This window comes from Myotis lucifugus, unplaced genomic scaffold, assembly GCF_000147115.1.
Source record: "Myotis lucifugus unplaced genomic scaffold, Myoluc2.0 scaffold_156, whole genome shotgun sequence".
NCBI classification, from domain to species: domain Eukaryota; kingdom Metazoa; phylum Chordata; class Mammalia; order Chiroptera; family Vespertilionidae; genus Myotis; species Myotis lucifugus.
In genome coordinates, this window is record NW_005871204.1 from 276,084 (window position 1) to 299,106 (window position 23,023).

At 38.1% G+C, this 23,023-nt stretch overlaps 1 protein-coding gene across 1 annotated transcript in view; it reads right to left on the reverse strand.

Annotated features, from left to right (window-relative positions):
* Nucleotides 1-23,023, reverse strand: part of TRHDE (thyrotropin releasing hormone degrading enzyme) — a gene marked incomplete at its 3' end in the record, with an annotated part of 290,068 nt that overhangs the window by 253,873 nt on the left and 13,172 nt on the right. The gene's annotated exons all lie outside the window — the stretch shown is intronic.

Below are 23,023 nucleotides of genomic sequence, written 5' to 3' on the forward strand. Positions count from 1 at the left end.
ATAAATTATATTCAATAAAGTTGATTAAAAATAAACTCAGTGTGACAAGAGTTCTAATGCTAAAAAAGACAAAAAGTGAAGTAGAAGGAAGTGGACTAGAGGTATCAAAAGGTACAATAAGATAAATTATGCAACTAAACACTAAACTGAGACATGAGTTTTTTCTCAACCAAGTCAGCAAGGGAATAATGCTGGCTTAGAGAAATTTCTTCATGGTATAAGAGTTCAATGAGAAATGTATCACCTTTTATTTAAAAAAATAAATGCAGAACATTAAATTATTACTCAATGAAAGCACTTCTTCAGTTACCGATATAACCTGGACTAGACTTCTTACTTTCTGACAATGCAATAGATAAGCACGCAAGAAAAATCATCTTCCACATGCCAGATATTTTATATATGTAATCTCACTTCATCTAACATGCATAATAAAAGCTTGTTAGATGTAATAAAATTACTTAAAGTGGTTAAGTAACACAGCTAATATGTACTAGAACCAGAATCAGTTCCAGAATCTGTCAAGCTTTAAAATCCTTCCTCTATGCCATTTACATCCACTCATCTAAAGGAGTGGATTGTCAACAAGACCATTAAAGGATCTCTCTCAGATACCAGTCGTCTGAAGAAGTCATTGGCGAATGCTGGTCACGGGCAATTTGTCCTCACGTTCACTGATGTGTGCATGGAGCACCAATAGTCTGGAGGACAGGAGGGGAAATAAATGTGCTTTCGCCACCAAGCAATGCGAGAGTTAGAGTGGCCCACTTGTATGCCCTCTCAGGTCTCCTAAATAATGTGAACCAGAGGAGGATTTTCAAGAAAGCGAAAAATATATAATCAGCCTTGGTTTTATTGAAGCCTTCAGGCAGTTATTGGTGTAAACCCATATAGTCTGGAAGAGACAGAAAAGAATACCTTCCTTTGACCATAAAGCATTTGATTTTTAATAAAAACTACATTTTTATAGGAGCACATAAAATGTGTCAGCTACAAAACTCATCCTCAAAAGTTCAATTAATTACCTTTTTGGGTAGAATTATTTAGTAGGATCCATTTGGGGAATGGACAGATTTCCATTTTTGTGTTCGTTGAGCAGACTCAGAACTGTTCTGTCTGATGACAGTGAGCAACTAACACAGCTTTCCCTGTACTAACAGAGAAACTGTAGGTGTCCTCACAGCATAAAACAAAGAATTCCTCGAATCCTGTCTCACAACCCACATCCGATATATCATGAGTTCTGGCAGTTCTACCTTTAAAATATGGCCACATTCCACCACTTTTCTACACTCCACTACCCACACATGATGGTCACCACGGAGATTATCTCTGTGCTTCCATCCTTACCCACTACAGTGGGACCCTTCTGAAACACAATCATACACCACTTAACAACGGGAATACATTCTACGAAATATATAAGCCTAACCAATGGACACAGACAATAGGGAGGTGAGGGAATGAGTGAGGGGGGGGAACAATAGGGGGATAGGGGAATAAGGACACATATGTAATACCTTAATCAATAAAGAAATAAAAAAAACACCACAAAAAAAGAAATACTTTGTTAGTCAATTTTATTATTGTGCAAACCTCATAAAGTTCCTTAGACAAACCTAGATGCCATATGATATATCCTATTGCTCCCAGGCTACAAACCTGTACAGCATGTTACTGTACTGAATGCTGTAGGCAATTGTAACACAATGGAAAGTATTTGTAAGTCTCAACATAGAAAAGGTACAGTAAAAATATGGTATAAAAGATAAAAAATGGTGCCCCTGTATGTATAGGACTTATCATGAAGGGGGTTCTCAGGACTGGACGTTGCTCTGGGTAGTCAGTGAATAAGTGGTGAGTGAATATAAAGGCCTAGATCACAACTGTAGACTTAATAAACACTGTACATTTAGGCTACACTAAACTCATAAAACAACACAAGATTGAATCAAGCACAAGAGAAAATGATGCAGTCAAGAGATATGGCAAACATGCAACACCTGAGGCTGCTGCCAGCATAACAAGACAGAATTAGACAAAGTACATGTGAAAATAACAGTAAAAAGTATAGTGTACTAAAAACATAAACCAGTAACATAGTCACTTATTATCAAGTAGTATGTACTGTACAAAATTGTATGTCCTATGCTCTTTTAAAAATATATCTTTATTGATTTCAGAGAGGGAGAGATAGAAACATCAATGATGAGAGAGAATCATTGATCGGCTGCCTCCTGCATGCCCCCTACTGGGGATTGAGCCTGCAACCAGGGGAATGTGCCCTAACCAGGAATCGAACAATGACCTCCTGGTTCATAGGTTGATGCTTAAACACTGAGCCATGCAGGCCGGCTAGGCTGGGCTATGCTTTTATACGACTGTCAATATAGTAGGTTTGTTTACACGAGCATCACCACAAACACATGGGTAATGCATTGTGCTACAACATTATGACAGCTATGACATCACTAGGCAATATGAACTTTTCATCTCCATTATAATCTCATGAGACTGCCGTGGTATATGCGGTCTATTATTGATCAAAATGTCATATGCAGCGCATGACTGTAGCAGTCTGAGATGTCATTCCTCTGAAATGATCCAAAGGCTTCCCATTGTACTCAGATTAAAAAATAAAAGTAGTCTCTATGATCACCTATAAGACCTTACCTACATGCACATGCACAGACACACATCTGACCTTAACGTCTACCATTCTCCTCTTCACCCCAATGCTCTGCTTGAAGCACCTGCAACATTCCAGGCATTCTTCTGCGTCAATGCCTTTGTACTGTCTGTTCCCTGTGCTTCGAATCCTCTTTCCCCAGATATCCCCATGGTCACTCCTTCAATTCTGTTAAGTCTGTACTCAAACATTCATTTTCCTAATGACATCTTTTCTAATCACCCTATTTTATTTTATTTTTTTTAAATCTGTATTGTTGAGAGTATTACAAATGCCCCCTTTTTGCCTCCATTGTTCTCCTCCACCCAGTTCCCACCCTACTGGCTGTGTCCATAGGTAATGCATATATGCATACAAGATCTTTGATTAATCTTATTTTATTTATTTAGATGAGTGTAATTGTGTCACAAAAGTAAATCTGAAATTCTATTTCTAATTGTTTTTATCTTTACTGTTGAAAGTATTACAAATGTCCCTTTTTATCCCCCATTAATCTCTTCTGGCCCACACCCCCCACCCCTGCCCCAGGCCTTCACCATTCTATTGTGGTTAATCTTATTTTAAATTGCATCACTGTCTTCCCCTCCTTTGTTTTTTCTCCTTAGCACATAGCACCACCTCACATATTATGTATTTTATTCCCTTGTCCATCTCTCCCCATTGAAATAAGCTTTGTGAAAGTTTGTTTTATTCATTGCTGTGTCCCCAGTGCCTAGAACAGTGTCTAGAACATGCAAGAATTGAAGTAAATATTCGTTGAGTGAACATTATTGTATGACTGAATGAATGAAATCATGATATTTATACAGAAAAGAATGCTTATCTTCTTGTTTGCTATAGTGGAAGTATGTACATCTACTACGACTGATACTATTGCCAAATTATCAAATGTAAATTCAAAATAAGCAAGAAATTAGGGTAAAAGTCTGCTTTACGTGGTTTAAGTACTACAATTATAAGTATCATAAAATGATTCCTACACTCCTTGATTTTAACAATGTTAATATTATGCAGGTTTTTGAAAAGCATTTATTAGACTGATATTTACAGATATAGCCCATAATTACTTTCTGACATGGAATCAAAAACTAACGGAGGAATTAAAGAATACTGTCCTTCGTGTGTTTTCAGTAAATACTACGGATATAAAGATTCACTAAAAAAATCAATGTGTACAAATCTTACTTGTTTCTCCTGCAAAATATTAAATTGTCATCTAATCTCATCACTTTTTTGGAAGAAAGATGAGTTTCAATTGGAATCCCACCAGCAGAACAAATTCTCAGCCTTGAAGCAAGTGGAGAGAAAAAGGGGGTGATGGAACAGTCATAACTATAAGTCCAGTGGACTACTGTCTCTCACTAGTAGTAACCCAGCAAGATGGAGTTGTTTACACCACTAAGATGCACACCCAGATTGCCTAGGAAGTAATGATAGCCAAGGCAGAGAGAGATAGAACACCACAGCAGAAATCCAGGAGTGTGTTCCACAACTGGAGTGCAAGGAGGGACAATTAAGTCATGTTTAAGGAGAAGAAAGGAATTTAAGAGACAGAATCAGTGGGACCAGTAAAATTACTAAAGAAAATGACCTACTCTTGTCAGATTGTATACACTCATTTAGACAGACCTTGTATCTTCAACAATAAAATCTCATCACGGCTAGGTTTTGATTTTTAGGGGATTTTTTAGGGGTTTGGTTGCTTGGTTGGCTTTTGTTTTGGTTTTTGATTTTTGGCCTGGCTTGGGAATGCTCTGCTGCTCTATATTAAATCAGACAGAACTTTCCTTTCTCTAATTGCAGATATATCCTGATACAAATGTTCTCATATTGGTAATGTATATCCTACTGAAATATTAAGACCCTTTAAAGAGGTAAATGATTCTTGTGGCCCAAATTTTCCTGGATTCTAATTCACCATTTTGTAATTAAATATTTGGCTTGATATCAATGGCAATTTATGCCTCCATGACTTCATTTGCAAAATTCATACCATGAACACCAACAGTGTTCCAACATCTTCCTCAATAATTGTTCATAATGACTGAGTGGCGAGGCTTCAGTGGGATTCAATAATCTATTTTTTAGAAAGGATTAATTGTTGAAAATAATTTAACCTAATTTGTGGAATAACACTTAGTATTTTCTAATGAACATGTCACATATCACCTTTAAAACCTTGCCAGAGTAGTTTTGTTATCATTGTTGTAGTTTGGATACTTTTGAGTAAAATCTGGAAGACAAAGGACTATTGACATTCTCATCACCAATAAGGACCAAATGTGTTTTATATCTAAATCTAAAGATTCTAAAAATGATGACTAGTAGGTTCATTGGGGGCAATCATGTTATTGTAATTAGATTGTCTCATGGAAAATGCTTGTAGAACTAGATAGAACCTGTTCAACACATCTACCAACTATGTGAACTATGTGACAAGGATCAAATTGTTAAGCCCTTCAAAACTCCATTTCCTCATCTAGAAAGAGAAAGAAAGAAGAAAGAAAGAAAGAAAGAAAGAAAGAAAGAAAGAAAGAAAGAAAGAAAGAAAGAAAGAAAGAAAGAAGAGAGAAAGGAAGAAAAATGATGATATAATACTCATGAAACTATCTCCCAGAGTTAGGGGCATTTATTATTGTTGAAATTTTAACGGGTCTCTTTTTTTTTTTGGTGGAATGTGCTAATTAAAAAGTCAATCTCAATTTCTCTCTGTCTGTCACAATATTTATCTAACACAGGATAAGATGACAGGCATCTGGGAAAGTAAGACTGATGTCTACTTATCCACAACCTTATACAACTGTTGACAGAAGAAATGCCTCCCTGAAGAGACTAGTGTACTTACTATTTAAAAGGTCAATCATGGACTTGAAAAAAATATATATTCCCTATATTAAAAATTTACTAAAACATCCCTGGTTCAAATTTGTGTGTAATCTGGCTCATGATACTGAGAGTCAAAAGAAATCTAAGGAAAAAATCTCAATGAGAATAACCACCTCAGCTATGAGGAACTCGTCATTAGCTGGCGTCTTGATTAGACAGACTGCTCTAAGACTTCTCAGAGGCTGCTCTTTGGCTGTGTTGTCTTAAGATGATAAATAAGCTTAGCTAGGCATTGTTCTATTTTGAGTCATGTACTAGTTCAGTGATGGTGAACCTATGACACGCGTGTCAGAGGTGACACGCGAACTCACTTTTTGGTTGATTTTTCTTTGTTAAATGGCATTTGAATATATAAAATAAATATCAAAAATATAAGTCTTTGTTTTACTATGGTTGCAAATATCAAAAAATTTCTATATGTGACACGGCACCAGAGTTAAGTTAGGGTTTTTCAAAGTGCTGACACACCGAGCTCAAAAGGTTTGGCATCACTGAACTAGTTGTCATGGAAAAGACCAAACCATATTTTCTATGAATCACACTCTGGAAGGATCACTGTGACTCCAAAATGTTTTAATATTTATGTATGGTCTCCTGGATTTGGGGCACTATAAACTGATAATGTTACCAAATTTACTAATAACATCAGGCTCCCTCTGCAGCCACCCACTTTATTTCCTTTCCTCATTTAAAACTAAGAAAACAAAGTAAATATTAAATTAAAAATATACAGTAGTAAAATTCTAGTAAAATCTGAAAGATAGAGGACTATTGACATTCTCATTACCAATAAGGACCAAATATGTTTTATATCTGAATCTAAAGATTCTAAAAATAGTAACTAGTAGGTTCATTGGGGCAATCACATTATTGTAATTAGATTGTCTCATGGAAAAATGCTTGTAGAACTAGATAAAACCTATTCAACACTTTAATTCTAACATCCACCAACTATGTGAACTATGTGACAAGGATCAAATTGTTAAGCCCTTCAAAATTCCATTTCCTCATCTAAAAAGAGGATGACAGTAGCAGCATGACATGGGTGCTTTTCACTGCTCCTGGCACACATTAAGTGTTTAATAAGTGTTCAATGCTGTTATTGTGTTTCAATAACAACAATCTATAGCAGGGAGTGCTAATTGTCTACCAATGTCCAATCCTGTGGAAAGTGGCTACAGCATTTGCACAGGTTCAAGCCTCGGACTGATGAGAGGGCATGGTCCTATTGTGGCAAAGCCACATACAAGTCCCAGCTTGGAGGGCAAAGCCCTCCCAGCACAATTATAGCCAAAGGCTATGGTTGTAAGCTTGACCTTATAGTCCGACCCTGTAGTCCTAGATAGCTGAGGGATGCGGGCTGCAGAGGTACAGCAAGTGCTGCCAAAACAAAGCTTGATAGAGTTCTCAGGTGCATGTAATTAAGTGGATTTGAAACTTGCAAGAACATTGTAAACATCTTGACCACTACCTTGTTTTGCTTTGTGTGATCTGACTATAAAATACTCGGCTTACAGGCAGGGTCACTGTGTCCTCATCCAGGCGCAGTGATCCACCTGGCCCCAACTATATTCTCTTGTCTGTTTTCTTTAATCCTTCACTGCCCCTCCTCAGGTTCACCACTGGCCATGCTGGGCGCAGTTCATAATCCCCTTGTTCTTTAGTGTTAGAGTCCTTCATTTTTTAACTTAAATTGGCCTTATGCAATAAAGACTACGTTTGTCAACATACTTTGCACCTTGGTATAACATGTGAGAAAGTTACAGCCAATGGGAATTTCTTTTAAAAATGCTTCACATGAGACTTCCTGGATATGCCCTTAAAAAGAGGGAGGAGAGTCACAGAAGATCATGGCAGGTACAGAAACATGGGAAGGAAAGTTGTAGTCCATGCTTCTCATTCGGAAGTGTACATCAGAGCATTTTAATGTATTCTCAAAGCACAGGCCCCATGGCTGAAGGTTCAGATTCAGCAAGTCTGGAATAGGGCCCATAAATGTGAATCTGAAACACAGTCCTCAGATTATTCTGATATGCACATGCAGTTTAAAAGCAGTTGCTATAAGACCACCAAGTCTCATACATGCAGAATACATATGAACAGTAAAAACATCAAACAGTACATTGGAAACTCTGCAAACTGAAAAGCACTCAGACTATCTTAAATTAGCCACAAATAATGCCTGATCATATAACGTAGTATAAAAACTTCCTTCTCATTTATTCTCTCTACACAATTACTTCTTGCCTTTACTTATGAAAACCTTTGTCTCTCAGTTCTTCAATTTTCCATCCAGAACCTCAAAGTATCTAATGATGTAATCTACATTTATTCTAATTGAATTTGTATGCACGTTTATCTGCAGAAATAAGTAAATATCAGTGAGTTAAATGAGTCTTGGTCACCTCTTAAATACATGCTCCGGGGTGGCCGCACACATCCAAATGGAGTCACCTCTATATTTTTCATAGAGTCATCCACCACCAAGTCATCCTTGTAGATCAGAGGCTCTCAGTCAGGGGTGAATTTATAAGGGCACATTTGACAATGTCAGGAGACATTTCCAGTCGGTATAACTGAGGTGCTACTGGCATCCAGAAGGTAGAGTCCAGAGAGGGTGTGAAATATCCTGCAATGCACAGGACAGACCCCCAGAACAATAAGTTACCTAACCAAAATTCAACAGTGTCAAGGTGGAGAAAATGTTCTGAAAGGTGTGGAAGGGGCCCTTCCCCTACAGATCTGCCCCAAATACACAGTCTCTGAGAAGCATCTCAGAGCTAGCTAGAAAACAAACAAACTTCGCAAAAAGAGAGACCATGCTTGTGCACACCCCTGTGTGTGCCCTGTAGACATTCAACCTTAACAACTGTAAGATAATAGAGAGGAGCACGGGCTCTGTGTCAGACCACGTGAGCTTGAGTCCCAGCTGACATTTAATACTGTGTTATGAGGAGCACGTTATGTCATCTGTCTAAACCTGTTTCCTCATCTGTTAGAATAAAAAAATGATTGTGATAGGAAACTTCCTAATATATCCTTATAAAGATTAAATAAGATAATTCGTGTAAAGCTCTTAGAATAACACCTGACACATAATAAATTATTAATAATATAAGGCTATTTTAAAATAAAATATTAAAATAATTTGATGAATGATTTTTTGATGCTCCAATAGATGCTTTTTCGTCTTTTAATTTTTATGTCCTTTTTCTTCACCCCATCTTTAATCATAGCCTGGTAACTAATAGGGTACTAACGTTTTTTATTAAATGTATTAGGGTCACATTGATTAATATGATCGCATTGGTTTCAGGTGTGGGTTTCCATGTTACAAGATTTGTACATTGCAGTGTGTGCCCACCATCCAAAGTCAAATTTTCTCTAGTTATGTGGGGACATAGATAACAGACACAGACAACTTTGTGTTACTGGTGTAACCTCCATGTCTTCAAATACCTTTCTCTCCCTGGTTTTTCTCTGGAAACAATTCTCCTATAAACTTGGAAAGATTCCATATTCCCACATATGACAGATCCATAAAGAAACATGCCTTATACCCACCTCACTTTTCGCTAATAATGAGGTGATAAATCACTTGCACAATGTTGGTAACCACAGAAAAAACAAACACTACAAGTTTTGGCAACCTTCACGACGGCCTTATGCTGGGGTGACAAAATGAAATAGCAGTGCTTCCCGTCTCTCCCTCTAATCTATCCTGCTTGACCTTTGCAAACTACCTTCCACAAAGGCCAATCCTCCACCTGAACCTAGAACTTTACAGAGGAAGTGAGAGAAGAGGAGAAAGGAAGCCAAGAGAAAAATGGCCAGAAGTAAAGGCACAGTACTAATGTACTATCCTCTCAGTCAAACAACCTAACAAGTTGTCTTTGATTCATTTGTATTCCTTTGTCACCCGGACAAAGCACTCGTTAAGACCTATTGATTTTTCCTTCAAATGCCTCCTATATCATCCTTGCTTTGAATAATTACTGAGTGACTGCTATTGGCAAGAAATTGTGCAAGATATCAGGGAGTAATAATATAGTTGAAGACACACTGGGGAGCTCACAGAAATTATATATATCATACATATACATTATATATGTACTATACTTATACATTATATGTGTGTCTGATATAATACCAGTAATGTATTATATGAGTGTGTTTTTCAGTGGGAACAATTCATGTCCTCACTGCTCTTGCAATCTAAAAGTAAGAAAAGATGTACAGAAAATAGCAATAAGAACTTATTAAGACAATGACCCAAAGAGAACTTATTAAGACAATGGCCCAAGGAGAATTATAAAGAAGGAAAAAAATCTGGCTGGGGCAAGGCTTCATAGAGAACGTGAAAACTGCTTAGAACAGTTATGTTCCTGTGCTAGGATAAAGTATACTAATACACTTTAGAATCTTAATTCAGTAATTGACGACAGCATTTCATGGAGTTACATGTAAAATTATTTCATTGTCATGTGAATAAGACATGTAGACAGTGAGTGTATCTGTCTTTACCAGGTCTAAACCTACATTATCCAGGCTTGATTATGACCTTGTGGGCTTTCATATTCTAGGCTTTCTCCCCTCCAAATTGTTTAGCACTCTTTTCAAGGTTAATATTTCTAAAGCCTCACTTTCATCATGCCATTCCCTTATCCTTTGGGGATCCTTATTTCTTTCCATTTCCAATCTAATCTGGTCTTTTTTACCTCGCTCCACCTATTTAATTTCACTTCCTGCAACTCCACCTTGCATCTTCCTTGGGATTCAAGCTAGTTGAGTACAAGCTTTGGAGCTCAACGGCCTGGGTCTGAATACTGGCTGTGCCACTGGTGGGACACATAATCATGGGTAAGTTAGGGACTCACTCTCTCAGTGCCTCATTTTCCTCATCTTGAAAATGGGGATAACAGTTCTTGCCTCAAACCATTACTAGAAAATGAAGTATTAAATGAAATGATACTTAGAACAATGCTAGTAAGTACTCAATAAATTAGATCTGTTTTTATCTGATGTTTTTGCTTACAAGGTATAATGCTCCCTTTTTTGATAAAGTCATGCTGTTTGTCCTTGAAACACTACCCCTCCCCAGATTCCAACTGCCCTTGACAGGTGTGCCAATAAAGAAACCCCAGCATCTAATCATCCCTGGAGGTGGACACTCTATGCAGACAAAACAACTTGTTCTCTCTCTCTCTTTCTCTCTCCCAGGATTTTGAGGACTGCAGCTAAAATAATCTGATGGCAATGCCTCCAAAAGATTGTTATTGGTATCTGCTGTCTAGCTCCTCAAGGCTATCCTTCCCCCAAAAATAATTGTTTAATTCTTCATTTCTGTGAGTTCTCCAGGATCCTACTATTGATATTCTCTATTGCTTAAGTTCTCCTGAGTTGCTTTCAGATATTTTCATCGAAATAACTGATACTAACTTTTTTACTGTGAAGTCAACTTCACATTCATCCCTTCCTTGGACACTCTCTTCACTGCACAAAGAAAGCTCTCTAATCTGCCTCCCACCTACCCAAATTCACCCATCTTTCACAATCCAGATCTTTTCAATAATTACCTATGCCCTTATTGATCTCTGTTCTTTGACATCTATCATAACACTGAGTCTACCTTTCCTTTACAAAATAGTGCTTGTGCCATCAGTGTATGGTAGTGTGTTTATCATGTCTCAACAACTAACTCCTAAATCTCTTGGAAACAAAATCTATACCTTACATGTGGGTTCATGTATAGTGTTTAGCAAGGAGCTAATCTCAGAGCAAACACTTGCTATCTATTCATTTCTATTGAAGGTTCATTAGAAAAGTTAGAATGTTTCCTCTCCCTGTCACTCAAAGTACTACATCTATGTAAACTTATGAATTCTGGCTAGTCCGGTGGTCGGCAAACCACGGCTCGCCAGCCACATGCGGCTCTTTGGCCCCTTGAGTGTGGCTCTTCCACAAAATACCATGTGCGGGCGCGCACCTACAGTGCGACTGAAACTTCGTGGCCCATGCACAGAAGTCGGTTTTCGGCCTGGGCGAGTCTATTTTGAAGAAGTGGCGTTAGAAGAAGTGGGGGGTGTCGGTCGGTCGGGAGACGTGGCACAGGCGTACCTTAAGTTAATAACAATGTACCTACCTATATAGTTTAAGTTTAAAAAATTTGGCTCTCAAAAGAAATTTCAATCGTTGTACTGTTGATATTTGGCTCTGTTGACTAATGAGTTTGCCGAACACTGAGCTAGTCTATTCTCTCTTTGATCTTCTTAATTATGCCAGAATCCTCCAAATATCTGTTCATGATTGGACACAGTTGCTCAATATATATTTGTAAAGAAATGTGTTATATGTGTTTAAGAAATATGGCAGAAATAAATAATTTCCAGTGCCATGTGAACAGTATATATGGATAATCATTGGTTTTAGGTATTCTCCAGTTCTTCCCCAAATTAAATCTAATCAGAAAACTACAGCATCTCACAAACCCAGCGAATTTCTTTCCTGCCATCTGGTAATAAATGGAAGTCAAGAAACATTAGTAGGTGGCAGTGGCTACGAACAGACAGTACTATTAGTACTTGTGATGTCTGCTTCCACTCTGAATATTCAATTTTATTTACCCAACTAAATACAAAGAATTTCCCAGAATAATATTTGATTCTTCAGCAAAGCATTTTTCTCTTTGTTTCCTGTAATTTCCATCTCCAGAAATATTAATATACCTCAACCAAAGGTCCTCATTAGTCTTTTTGAAATCTGCCATCAAATCCTAGAATAATCATTTGAATCTGAGTAACATCAAACCATTAAAATAGAATTTGTTTCATCATCTGTTTTACATCATGGTTACCCACAGATTTTTCTCTGGACTGATGCACATTTTGTGTCTGAGACTAGATGCAAAAGATTGGTTATTTTTTTTTCATGTCATCCACAATTGAAGCAACTCAACTTGTTTGCCATACATCCACTTACTGCCTCTTCCTTGACCCTCAGGAAAGTTGAGCTACACCAGTATGGCATCCTTTATCAAACAGGAAAACAGATCTAGTCAGGTAAATAATAGAGAAAAGGTACTGAGTCTTTTGGCAAATGTGATAAGACATTTTATATTATCCCCATGCTTCAGAAAGCTCCTGATATGACTGGAAGTCCTCCTAAGCTCAAATCCCTTAAGGGATCGGTCTGCTTACAGAATAAATTCCAAAGTCCTTAACATGACACAAATTCTTTCATGATCTGGCCCCAGCCTATATATCCAAAACTTGTCTTCTATCACTTCCCTCCTCAATATCACACAAAACTCTATCTTCTTTGGATTATAAAGGTTTGGTAAAACAGTTGTTTAAAGTAAAAATCCTAGAGAACTAGAAGGAAAAAAAAGAGGGAAGAGAAAATAATAACTATAATAATAAATCTAAAGTCAGAAAGAAAGGAAACAGCAAAAAAGGGAAAAGCAAACCCTACTTGATTATCACATTATATGCTATTACTTTACTATAGATATGCCAGGACCATATCAAAGAGACAACTAGATGGTGACCTCTGCTGTTACCACCCAAAATCCCAGCAGGAAGGCTGAGGGAAAGATCACAGCCAGAATCATCTCCACACCTACCAAGAGAGAAAAGAACCTGGCTTGGCACCATACAATCCATTACACACATTATCAAGTATAAACATACTACAGTCATGAATACTGACTGAACTATTCTGTGTTGTAGGTTTGTTTCTTACTTTTAGTTTTTCCCTTAGCTTCTATTAGCCTCTTCCTATGTATAGACTCTTAAACCTCAGGGCAGTTGATAAACTGTGGATTATATAACAAAATCCATTATCATTCATCATGAATCCACCATCAACTCCAGGCTGGCACCAGGGGATGGAGATTTGCTGAGGCACACGGCCTTACACCAACATCCCAATGGAAACATTGGGCCTGGATAGGTCTATAAGCTCCTCCATTAACTAAATTTTGCCTACTCAGTCTTTCATCTTCTACTGTTAACATGTCCCTCCAGACAGCCATTCCACCTGCTGTGTAACTAATCTTTATTATCAACAGCTCTTATCCCTTACACAAACCCGATGCCCGCCTCTTCTGTCCACATTCTAATCCTTATTTAGATCCTCTCTCATCCACACTCAGAGCCAGAGAGAAAGATGATAACTTTCCTAGATCTCCCATCACTGCTTTAACAGCACCATTCCTCCACTTCCATGAGAAACACTCTCCTCTTTTGAAGTTCATGGCTTTCACTAATCCTCTTCCCCATCTAGGACTCCAGGTGCTGCTCACGCTTTGAGTCTGAAACCTGGCTTACAGCTTTCTTACCAATATTAATAAGGAGTCCCTTAAAGCATTTTTGAAGTTTGTTCTAATATGGGCTCACAGTTACCTTATATTTGCTCAATCCATGATTCTATCTTCAATCCCCTTAGTCTATCCAACTTTGCAGTAACAGGTTTAAAATTCCTCCAACTCACCCTGAAATCTGAAACCCTCCTCTCACAGACCTTCTTTCCACCTCACTCATTTCAACCCTCCAGTCCTACTTTTTATTCTCGTGGTGACTTCTATTCTTCAACCATCCCAATCCATTGTTCATGAATATCATCTCCATTAAGGGTTCAGTTCACTTTCCTCTCTGGATACCATGGGTTATGATTTCAACAAAATTTGTCACTCTAGATGTCTTACCCTCTTGACTGCTGACCATGGGTTCCTTATCAGTTTCCCAAGTTTATCCCCCTCCCACCATATCTGCCTTCTTTATTTCTTTTCCAAGGTTCTTAAAACTTGCATAAAGGTCTAAACGGAAAGGTCCCCAACAAGGACCAGCCTTTAAACATCAGGTAGCCCTTAGCTACTGTCTGGAAACTTTTTGGTTCTCTTCTCATAGATTCGGCTCTCCTACAATATAAAAATCACTTACAGTAGTCTCTGCACATTGTATTTTATTACTCTTTCTAGCACTCTTAAAAACAGAGTCTAAAATCACTGTATCCATTCCTTCACTACACTCTCCTTCACAGAACCTATCAGCTCTGTTCTACCACACTAATGAAATTTAAGGAGGTTCATCAGTCATATTATTTTTCTTTTTAACTTCTCAAACTTCTTGACTCCAAGCAATTCCTGACCTGCCCACATTGCCTGCTGACAAGACCTGACTGGGTGATCCAAGCTTGGGTCAGGCATATCTCTCATGCAGCAGAAGTGAGAGCTAGGTGCTATACTCCCAAGACTGTCACACACATGACAGCAGACCACCCAACCAGCTGAGGCCCACCTAGCTGACAAACCAGCTATCACCAGCTCATCAACAACAGAGACTTTGCTTTAAAATTCCCATTTCTCGCCTAGCCGGTTTTGCTCAGTGGATAGAGCATTGGCCTGCCAACTGAAGGGTCCCAGGTTTGATTCTGGTCAAGTGCACATGCCCGGGTTGCGGGCTCGATGCTCAGTAGGAGGTGTGCAGGAGGCAGCCAATCAATGATTCTCTCTCATCATTGATGTTTCTATCTCTCTCTCCCTCTCCTTTCCTCTCTAAAATCAATATATATATATATATGTTTAAAAAATAAATAAAAAATAAAATAAAATAAAATAAAATTCCCATTTCTCCTCCCCTATGCTAGATTCTCCAGAGATTGGACTCTGCCCTGAATTCAGTTCCCTGTTTGGTAGTAAAACTCAGTACTCAATGTTCCTTTTTTTAAATTCTTTATTGTTGAAAGTATTACATATGTATGTCCCCTTTTTTTCTCTTTTCACCTATATCTTCCACCAGAATGCCTTAAAGTGGTAATATCTGTATTACAACATTTATTAATTTTAGTTCAATATTGGTCAAAAGTACTTCTCATTAATTTTCATGCCTTATATATTAACCTAACCAAACGTTTTGGAAACCACCGACATTGTGACTTCTCTGAAGAGAATTCACTAATTTGGATGTTCAATGGACTTTCACTGAGTACCTACCATTTTCTACATACAATAGAAGCTGCTAATCTTACAAAGATGAGTAAGACACTTTGCCTGCATTCAGAGTGTGCACAGTCTAGATGAGCAACAAGGACAGCAAGAAAGGACTATAAACAGCGAGATAATGAGCATGAAGGATGAGTGCACACAGTATTCTAAGAGTGGAGAGGAGGAGGATGACTAACTCTTCCTGGCGTAGTCAGGAACCCTCCACTTATATTCCTAATAGCTTAGTAATCCAACTCTTTTGTTACGATTTTTTTTCTCAATGGGCCATTGTTATATTTGTACCGCAATTTAACCAGAATGTCTAGTGACAAAAGGACTCCTACTATTAACATGGGTATTTATAAACTAGAATATATGCTCAGAGTACATTAACCCACAGTTCTCTACTTCTCTTGTTAAAGTGAGACCTAAATTTCATTTTCAGTCAGATACATGCTTTAATATATATGCATGTTTTAAATGTATATACACAGTATCATCACTAGAACCCTGAGCATCAGAAATATTCATCACATGTATGTGTGTGTGTACACTCCTGGGTGTATATGTATATACCACCATGGTAAATTTAGTGTATTCTTCCCATGGTAGCCAGCTAAAAATACATCTGGGGCACTGAGAGTAGGTTTTTGCCCAGCATTCCTTCTCTAGAAACTCCCTGTTTTGCTACACACTCCCATCTATGAGGTAAAGCAGAAGATGCCATGTTCCTATTATGTGACTCCACATGTGTACTCTCTAGCCACAGTGACCAAAGATGATCATGTGATTCAAGCAAGGGCAACCAAGAAGCCTTATATGTTTGGGAATTTATAAACATTCCTTTCCCTCTTGGTGGCTTCACTGTAATAGGGAAACTTTGGGCAGCAATATTCCACCAGGTGAACCAACAACAGAGGAAGCCTGTCCATGGTGAGGGAGGAAAGCAAAGCAGAAGCACTGACAAGGACCTGAAATAGGATTCCCAAATTTCTCACAGTGCTCTAAGCCCCAGGTCCATCTCTGACCTGAGATTCTTTGAGATATCCCAATATCTTTGTAATCAATTTCCCTTTTCGCATACGCTCAAATTGAGATTTTGTAACTTGCTAATATAAAGAATGCTGACTAACAAGTTCTATATAACCAGTTACAACAGTGTAAGTTAATCCATGAGACTGGCCAAGGCAAATGAAAACCCTCCTTGGTTGTGAGAGCCAATTCAGAACACAGTGAATATGAAGGATGGAAACTACAGAGCTGTTATTGACTTAACCCTTAAAGTCATTCTTGACTCTTTTGCTCTTTTGCTTCCCTACATTTACTTTTTCCTATCTTTTGTCTCTCACCAAGTACTACCAATTCTTCCTTTAAAATGCCTTTCATATCTATACTGTGCCACTCATTTAAATTATAACCACTCTAGTTCAGAGTTTCCTAGTTAAATAGACCCTCTGCTTATAGTCTCCTCATGTCTATACATTGTGAATGCTTTTCTCAGGCAGATTATGAAAATTACATGTTCATGTCTCCAGCTTTTAAACTTCAATGGCTTTTATTGTTAACTGAAGAAAATTTTAAAGTTTAGCCTGGCATCAAGCTCTTTAACAATCTTGCTTCCATCTACCTCTCAAAGTTAAATATCACTACTCCCTCCTATGACTTCTGAATCTCATTAAATTAATTGTCATCATTAGTCAGTACAATGTCAGGCACTATGTTCAGGATTTTATAAACATAATTTCCTATAATACTTATAACAACTGTGGTGCTTTTCAAATGAGTTTTCAAATTCTTTGACACTACTCCCATTAAAAATGGGTCTATGTCCCCTCTGCTAGAATTTGGGCCAACCTAAGTTTACAACTAACAGAATGACCCCAAAGTGACAAAGTGACACTGTTTAACTTCTTAGGCTAGGTCAGGAAGGGTAATATAGTATCTGCCTTGCTGAGAGAGAGAGAGAGAGAGAGAGAGAGAGAGAGAGAGAGAGAGAGAGAGAGAGGAAATGATGGTGACTAATACAATCTATGTAACCTTTTATAATGGAACTAGAGGCCCGGTGCACAAAATTCTGGCACTGGGGTAGGGGGTCCTTCAGCCCCGCCTGCACCCTCTTGCAGTCTGGGACCCTTCCCTCCTTACTACCCGCCTGCTCATTGCTCCTAACCGCTCGGCTTGCTGCTCCTTAGCACTGCCGTGGAGGTGGGAGAGGCTCCCACCACAGCCACTGTGCTCGCCAGCCGTGAGCCCAACTTCTGGCTGAGTGGCTCTCCCCCTGTGGGAGCACACTGACCACCAGGGGGCAGCTCCTGCATTGAGGGTCTGCCCTCTGGTGGTCAGTACACATCATAGCGACCAGTCTTTCTGGTCGTTCCGCCGTAACCATCAATTAGGCTTTTATTATATAGATGAACCGGCAGTGTAAATCTCTTTAGAGGCCAGTAACAAGTCTGACAACATTAGACTACCATGCTGCAAGGAAGTTCACGCCACATGGAAAGTCCACTCATAGATGCTCCAAATGAGAGCCCTAAGGGCTCAGATAACAGCTAACACCAAGTAGACACTTAGTAAAGAAGCCCCAGATAATTCTGGCTCCCAGCTGTCAAATCATGCCCACATATCAAGTCTCTACTGTTGTGACATTGTAGAAAGAGATGGGTCATTCCCTGCTCTTTACTGTTTGTACTCCTGACCCACAGAATCCATAAGCATTAAAATTGTTACTTTTTATTGCTAAGTTTTAGAGTGATTTCTCATTCAGCAATACCAATTAGAGCCTATTTTAGCACCTGGAAGTGGGGGACTGACATAAGCCTCAAACATGTGGCATCATTGGCTTTGGGGCAAAAGCTTAAGGAAGCTGTGGGTTAGGGCTTGAAGAATACTAAGGTGACTAGTACTAGAAGCTAAACGAATGGGGAATTTTGTGATATACTGGAAGAAAGTTTGGCAACAGTGTTCCCTGTAGTATCATGGAAAATGAGAACTATAACTACTGAACTATATTTTCTAAATAAGGATATTTCCAGGCATAACACTGAAAGTACCACCTGGCTTCTTCTCACTGGCCATAAAAATTGCAAAAAAGGAGAGACGAGCTTAAGAATTAACTGGCCAGTTTCTAAGCAAAATTTAGAAAAAAATTAGGACTTGCTGAGTTTGAAATTTTAACTCTGTCTTCAACCCCACCTCTCCAGATAGCAAAAGATTTTCAAAGTAAGAAACAGCCCCAGGGGAAAAAATACACATCAGGAAAACATGGTCTAAATATGCAACTAAGAATGTGACTTCAGAAATGAAGACTTCAGACACTCTTAAAGTGATGCCTCACAGGCCTTTTGAAAAAGACAAAAGGTTTTCTTAGGATCTTAAACGTGTGCCTCGAAACCCTTCCTGTTAAACAATAAAGCATCTATGAATGCTAAGGGCAAAGGCCTCAAGGCTCATCTTAAAGAGACCTATGGGTATAGTTTTGTCTAATGGAATGGATATAACTTGATGTATAAAAAGCCAACATTATTATATAATTATAAATTATATAAAATTATATACATGCTTGGACTTAAAGCAACAAAGCCAATACAAAAAAAAAATAAAGCCTTTGGACCCTGAACTTTTTCCTTGTAGGAAGTAAGCTCAGAAAGCTTTTCAATTGTAAATACAAACTTCTTTTTAATTGGAAGAGAAAAGATGCCTTAAAAGACAAAACTTAAGAGCCCAAAGGGTGGGGCCACACTCCAGAAAGAACAGCAATGAGCCATAATTAAGGAATTGTCAACATGTGCAACATGTGCCCAGTTGGATTTCAAAATTGCTACAGACCAGCAACTGCTGTGTCTTCTCATTGTTCTCTACTCTTTAATGAAAAGGTCTATTGCAATAGTCATATTCTCATCTTACCATTGTCTCTTGGGGATGAGGAGAGAAGATAGATCATTTATCTAATTAGTTAATAGGTCCTCAGGAAGAGAGAAACCATGCCCAAGAAGCCAAACCCAAGTAGTCTCATCTGCACCCAGACCTAAACTAGATGGTGAGATCCTGCACCTCAAACTTGAGTCTGATGCTATAATGAACCAAACTTATTGGCGAATGCATTTTATATGTAGAATGAATGTAAATAATTTGTGACCAGAGAGCAGACTGTATTGATTTTCAAACAAGTCCACAAATTCTTTGACACTCCCCATCAAGAGATTGGGTCTATGCTCTCTTCAATTAAATCAGAATCATCCTTAGTGACTTCCGTGTACCCATTAAAAAGCAGTAAAAGTGATGCTGTGTGGCTTCTGAAGATAAGTCAAAAAGGGTCATATAGCTTCTATCTAGTTCTTTTGAGACATTCACCTTTGGAGCTACTTCACCATGTAAGAAGTCCAACCACTCTGAGGCCACCATGCTTTGAGCAAGCCCAGGATATGTGTGAAGGCCACATACAAATGCTCTGACCAGCAGCCTGAGCTGCCATCACAGCAGACTGGCAGAACAACCAGACACAATGAAGATGGCCCAGGGGATTCTGGTCTCCTGCTGTCAAGTCACCCCTGCTCATCAAGTCTCCCCACCTGAGGCCCCTGACATCAATGAGAAGAGACAGTGTGCCACTGTGCCCTTCCAAATTCCTGACCCACTGAAACTTTTAGCATATTAAAAGGTTGTTTTATGCCACAAATTCTGGAGTTCATTATGCCATAATAGTAACTGGAACAATATTATAAAAGAAGAGTTCATACTTCCAGTTTTCAAACAAGAAAACCAGGATAAAGAGAGGTTAAGTAATTAACCAAGGTCATAGAAAAGCAAAGCAAAAATTCGAAAGCAAACCTATCTCATTCTAAAATCAATCCATGTTTATATCCATAAAGCTACACTATCTCCCAAAGATATACCTATCTCTTTGTCTTTTCTTATTAATACTTCCCCTGCTGAGGATTATATGCCCACATTCATCTTCTCTAAGACCAAATCATCATTCAGAGCCATGCTCAACCCTATCTCCTCCAGGACGCACATACCTAGACCTAACCCTTAGCAAGTTCTCCATCTTCAAAACTGCCTTTAACTTATTTTCTATAGCTTTAATTTGACAATTATTGAATGCTAGTAACACTAATTCACAATTGGTAAATTCATTGCTTTTCCAATGCACGTTCCCTGGCTACCCTTTTGAATTATGTCCTTAGACAAAGGTTAGAAATGCAAATGTCTACAGAATGAAAGCAGGTAATATACAATAGTGAAGTGGACTAGATGCCAAAGAACAAAAATGTTCTTGATTAAGTTACACTGGGAAGCAAATGCCCCATGTAAATGGGTCAGGCACACTCACCTTCCGCATGCATATATCACCACCTGACATATGATACATTTATTTGTTTACTGTCACTGTCTCCTCATTAGGATGTAAGTTTCTTGAGAGTAGAAACCCTGTCTCCTGTGTTCACTGCTATATCAGCAGAGCCCAGAACAATACCTGACACTCAGTCAATAAATATCTTTTGAAGAAATAAATGAATGAACAAATATTGCCACACAGTAATGTGGGCCTAGTGATCTTCCCATTTTTTCAAGAGAAGCCATAAATAAATAATTTTATGTGCAATCTCCCAATTTCTAAACATTGTCAATTAATGATAAAAATGTTAATCCATGTTAGGGATGGGTAAACAAAATACATCTGAAGGCTTAGATTCAATCTGAAAACTGCATTTGCAATCTCTGTACTAGAGGGATCTTAGACTGTTTTTTATCTTTCTAATTACTCGGGATCGTGCCTTGAAGAGTATAGATAACTTGATAAGCAAATAATGATGATGCTTCAAATATGCACACTTGAGGCACTGCTACAATTAAGCTATGTATTAAGATGCCACTCAAGTTGCTCTCTCATATCCTGAAGGAAACTGCCTCAGCTTCTGATCCAAAATGACCTCCTGGACTTCACATAACCTTCCCACTTCCAAGATTTTAGAACTAAACTTCTACTTCTTCTAGCTGCTAAGAGTTGAGTAATGTCATTCCCATGGGCTCCCAGTAATAACGAGGAAAAGCAGTGGAAAGAAAATAGATTGGATTTCCAAAGGGTGACAGAAAAAGAGATCCAGGCTTTAAAACATATTTCCACAGTTGATAAATAAGGGCTCCCAATGGCAATTTTGTTTTCCTTTCTACACTTCTTAGTGTGTGTAGATTATACAATCCAAAATTTTCTTTCATTTGACCTTTCAATGTTCTCTAGTAGCATGTTTTATCTTTCCTTCATAAAAATGATTAAGGAGGACTTTTAAAATGTTTACCAGTTACTTAGATTCTTAACTCTAATACAGAGTCACGTCTAAATAATTAGAGTGTGTCTGGGTCACTTAAACATGGGTCACTTAACAGCAAGCAGAACTGTGAAGGGCTGAGAACACTTTTAAGAAAACATACTTGGAAACAAAAAATTTCCATTGTACCCTATGCTGCTAGCTGACCCAAGGCAAGTCAATCATCATCTTCCGAAGACGTAAAAGGAAATGAGATGTCTTGGTGTTCCTTTTCTGTGTTTGGTCCAATGTGTACAGCCTTGAAATATTCAGACATTACAAACCACAGAGGAATTCAACTTATCAAATGAGTATAAGTCCCAAAGAGTAAAATGTCATCCAGCCCTCTGTAGCCAGCATTTAGGACATTATTTTAATGATTATGTAGTTGAATTTATATATAGAATCTTCAATAATGGCATGAATTTTGTATGCAGGCAGATTTTATATTTTAAAATAAGCTCCACAGTTCTTTAAATTGAAAGTAAGAGTGAGAAACATTTATTTAGCCAAACCTACATTTCAAAATTTAGGTTATTATAGAGCTACGAACTTCCTACAGAATAAGAAAATAGATTTCTACTCACTTATTTTATTATGTCTGAGCAACACTGAATCTGATGGCCACTGGATGGGGAGAATCATTACCTGAATTCGGTTATAGACACACAAGTGAAGTAGTGAAACAGAGCCCCTAGGGCACATGGTGGAAAAGGCTAAAATTTGAAATCAGACCAACAGCGGCTCTACCACTTGCTTACTTTGTAACCAACCCTGGGAAAGTACTTAATCTCTTTAAGCCTCAATTTACTCATTCGGAAAAATGGGATCATAACCTTGCTTTAGGATTGACATGAAAATTAAAATAAATGCATATTTATTGTGTAAGCCATTGAAATAAGGAAGAAGTTGCTAACTTAGCATGGATGACCTGGCCTCACTAATTAAATGCAGTAGGATGGAAACAGTGCCTAGAACACTATGGTGTCACAAACAGTAGCTGTCATACAGAGTCCAGTTGAATCTTATTATAAATTTAATGCAAACAATAATTCTCCAGGCTTCCTATTACTACCCTTCCCTAAGAACATATATTTATACATTTGGGTGTTATGGGCTAAAAGAAGCTCTTCACTGTACAGAAATTCTAGCACA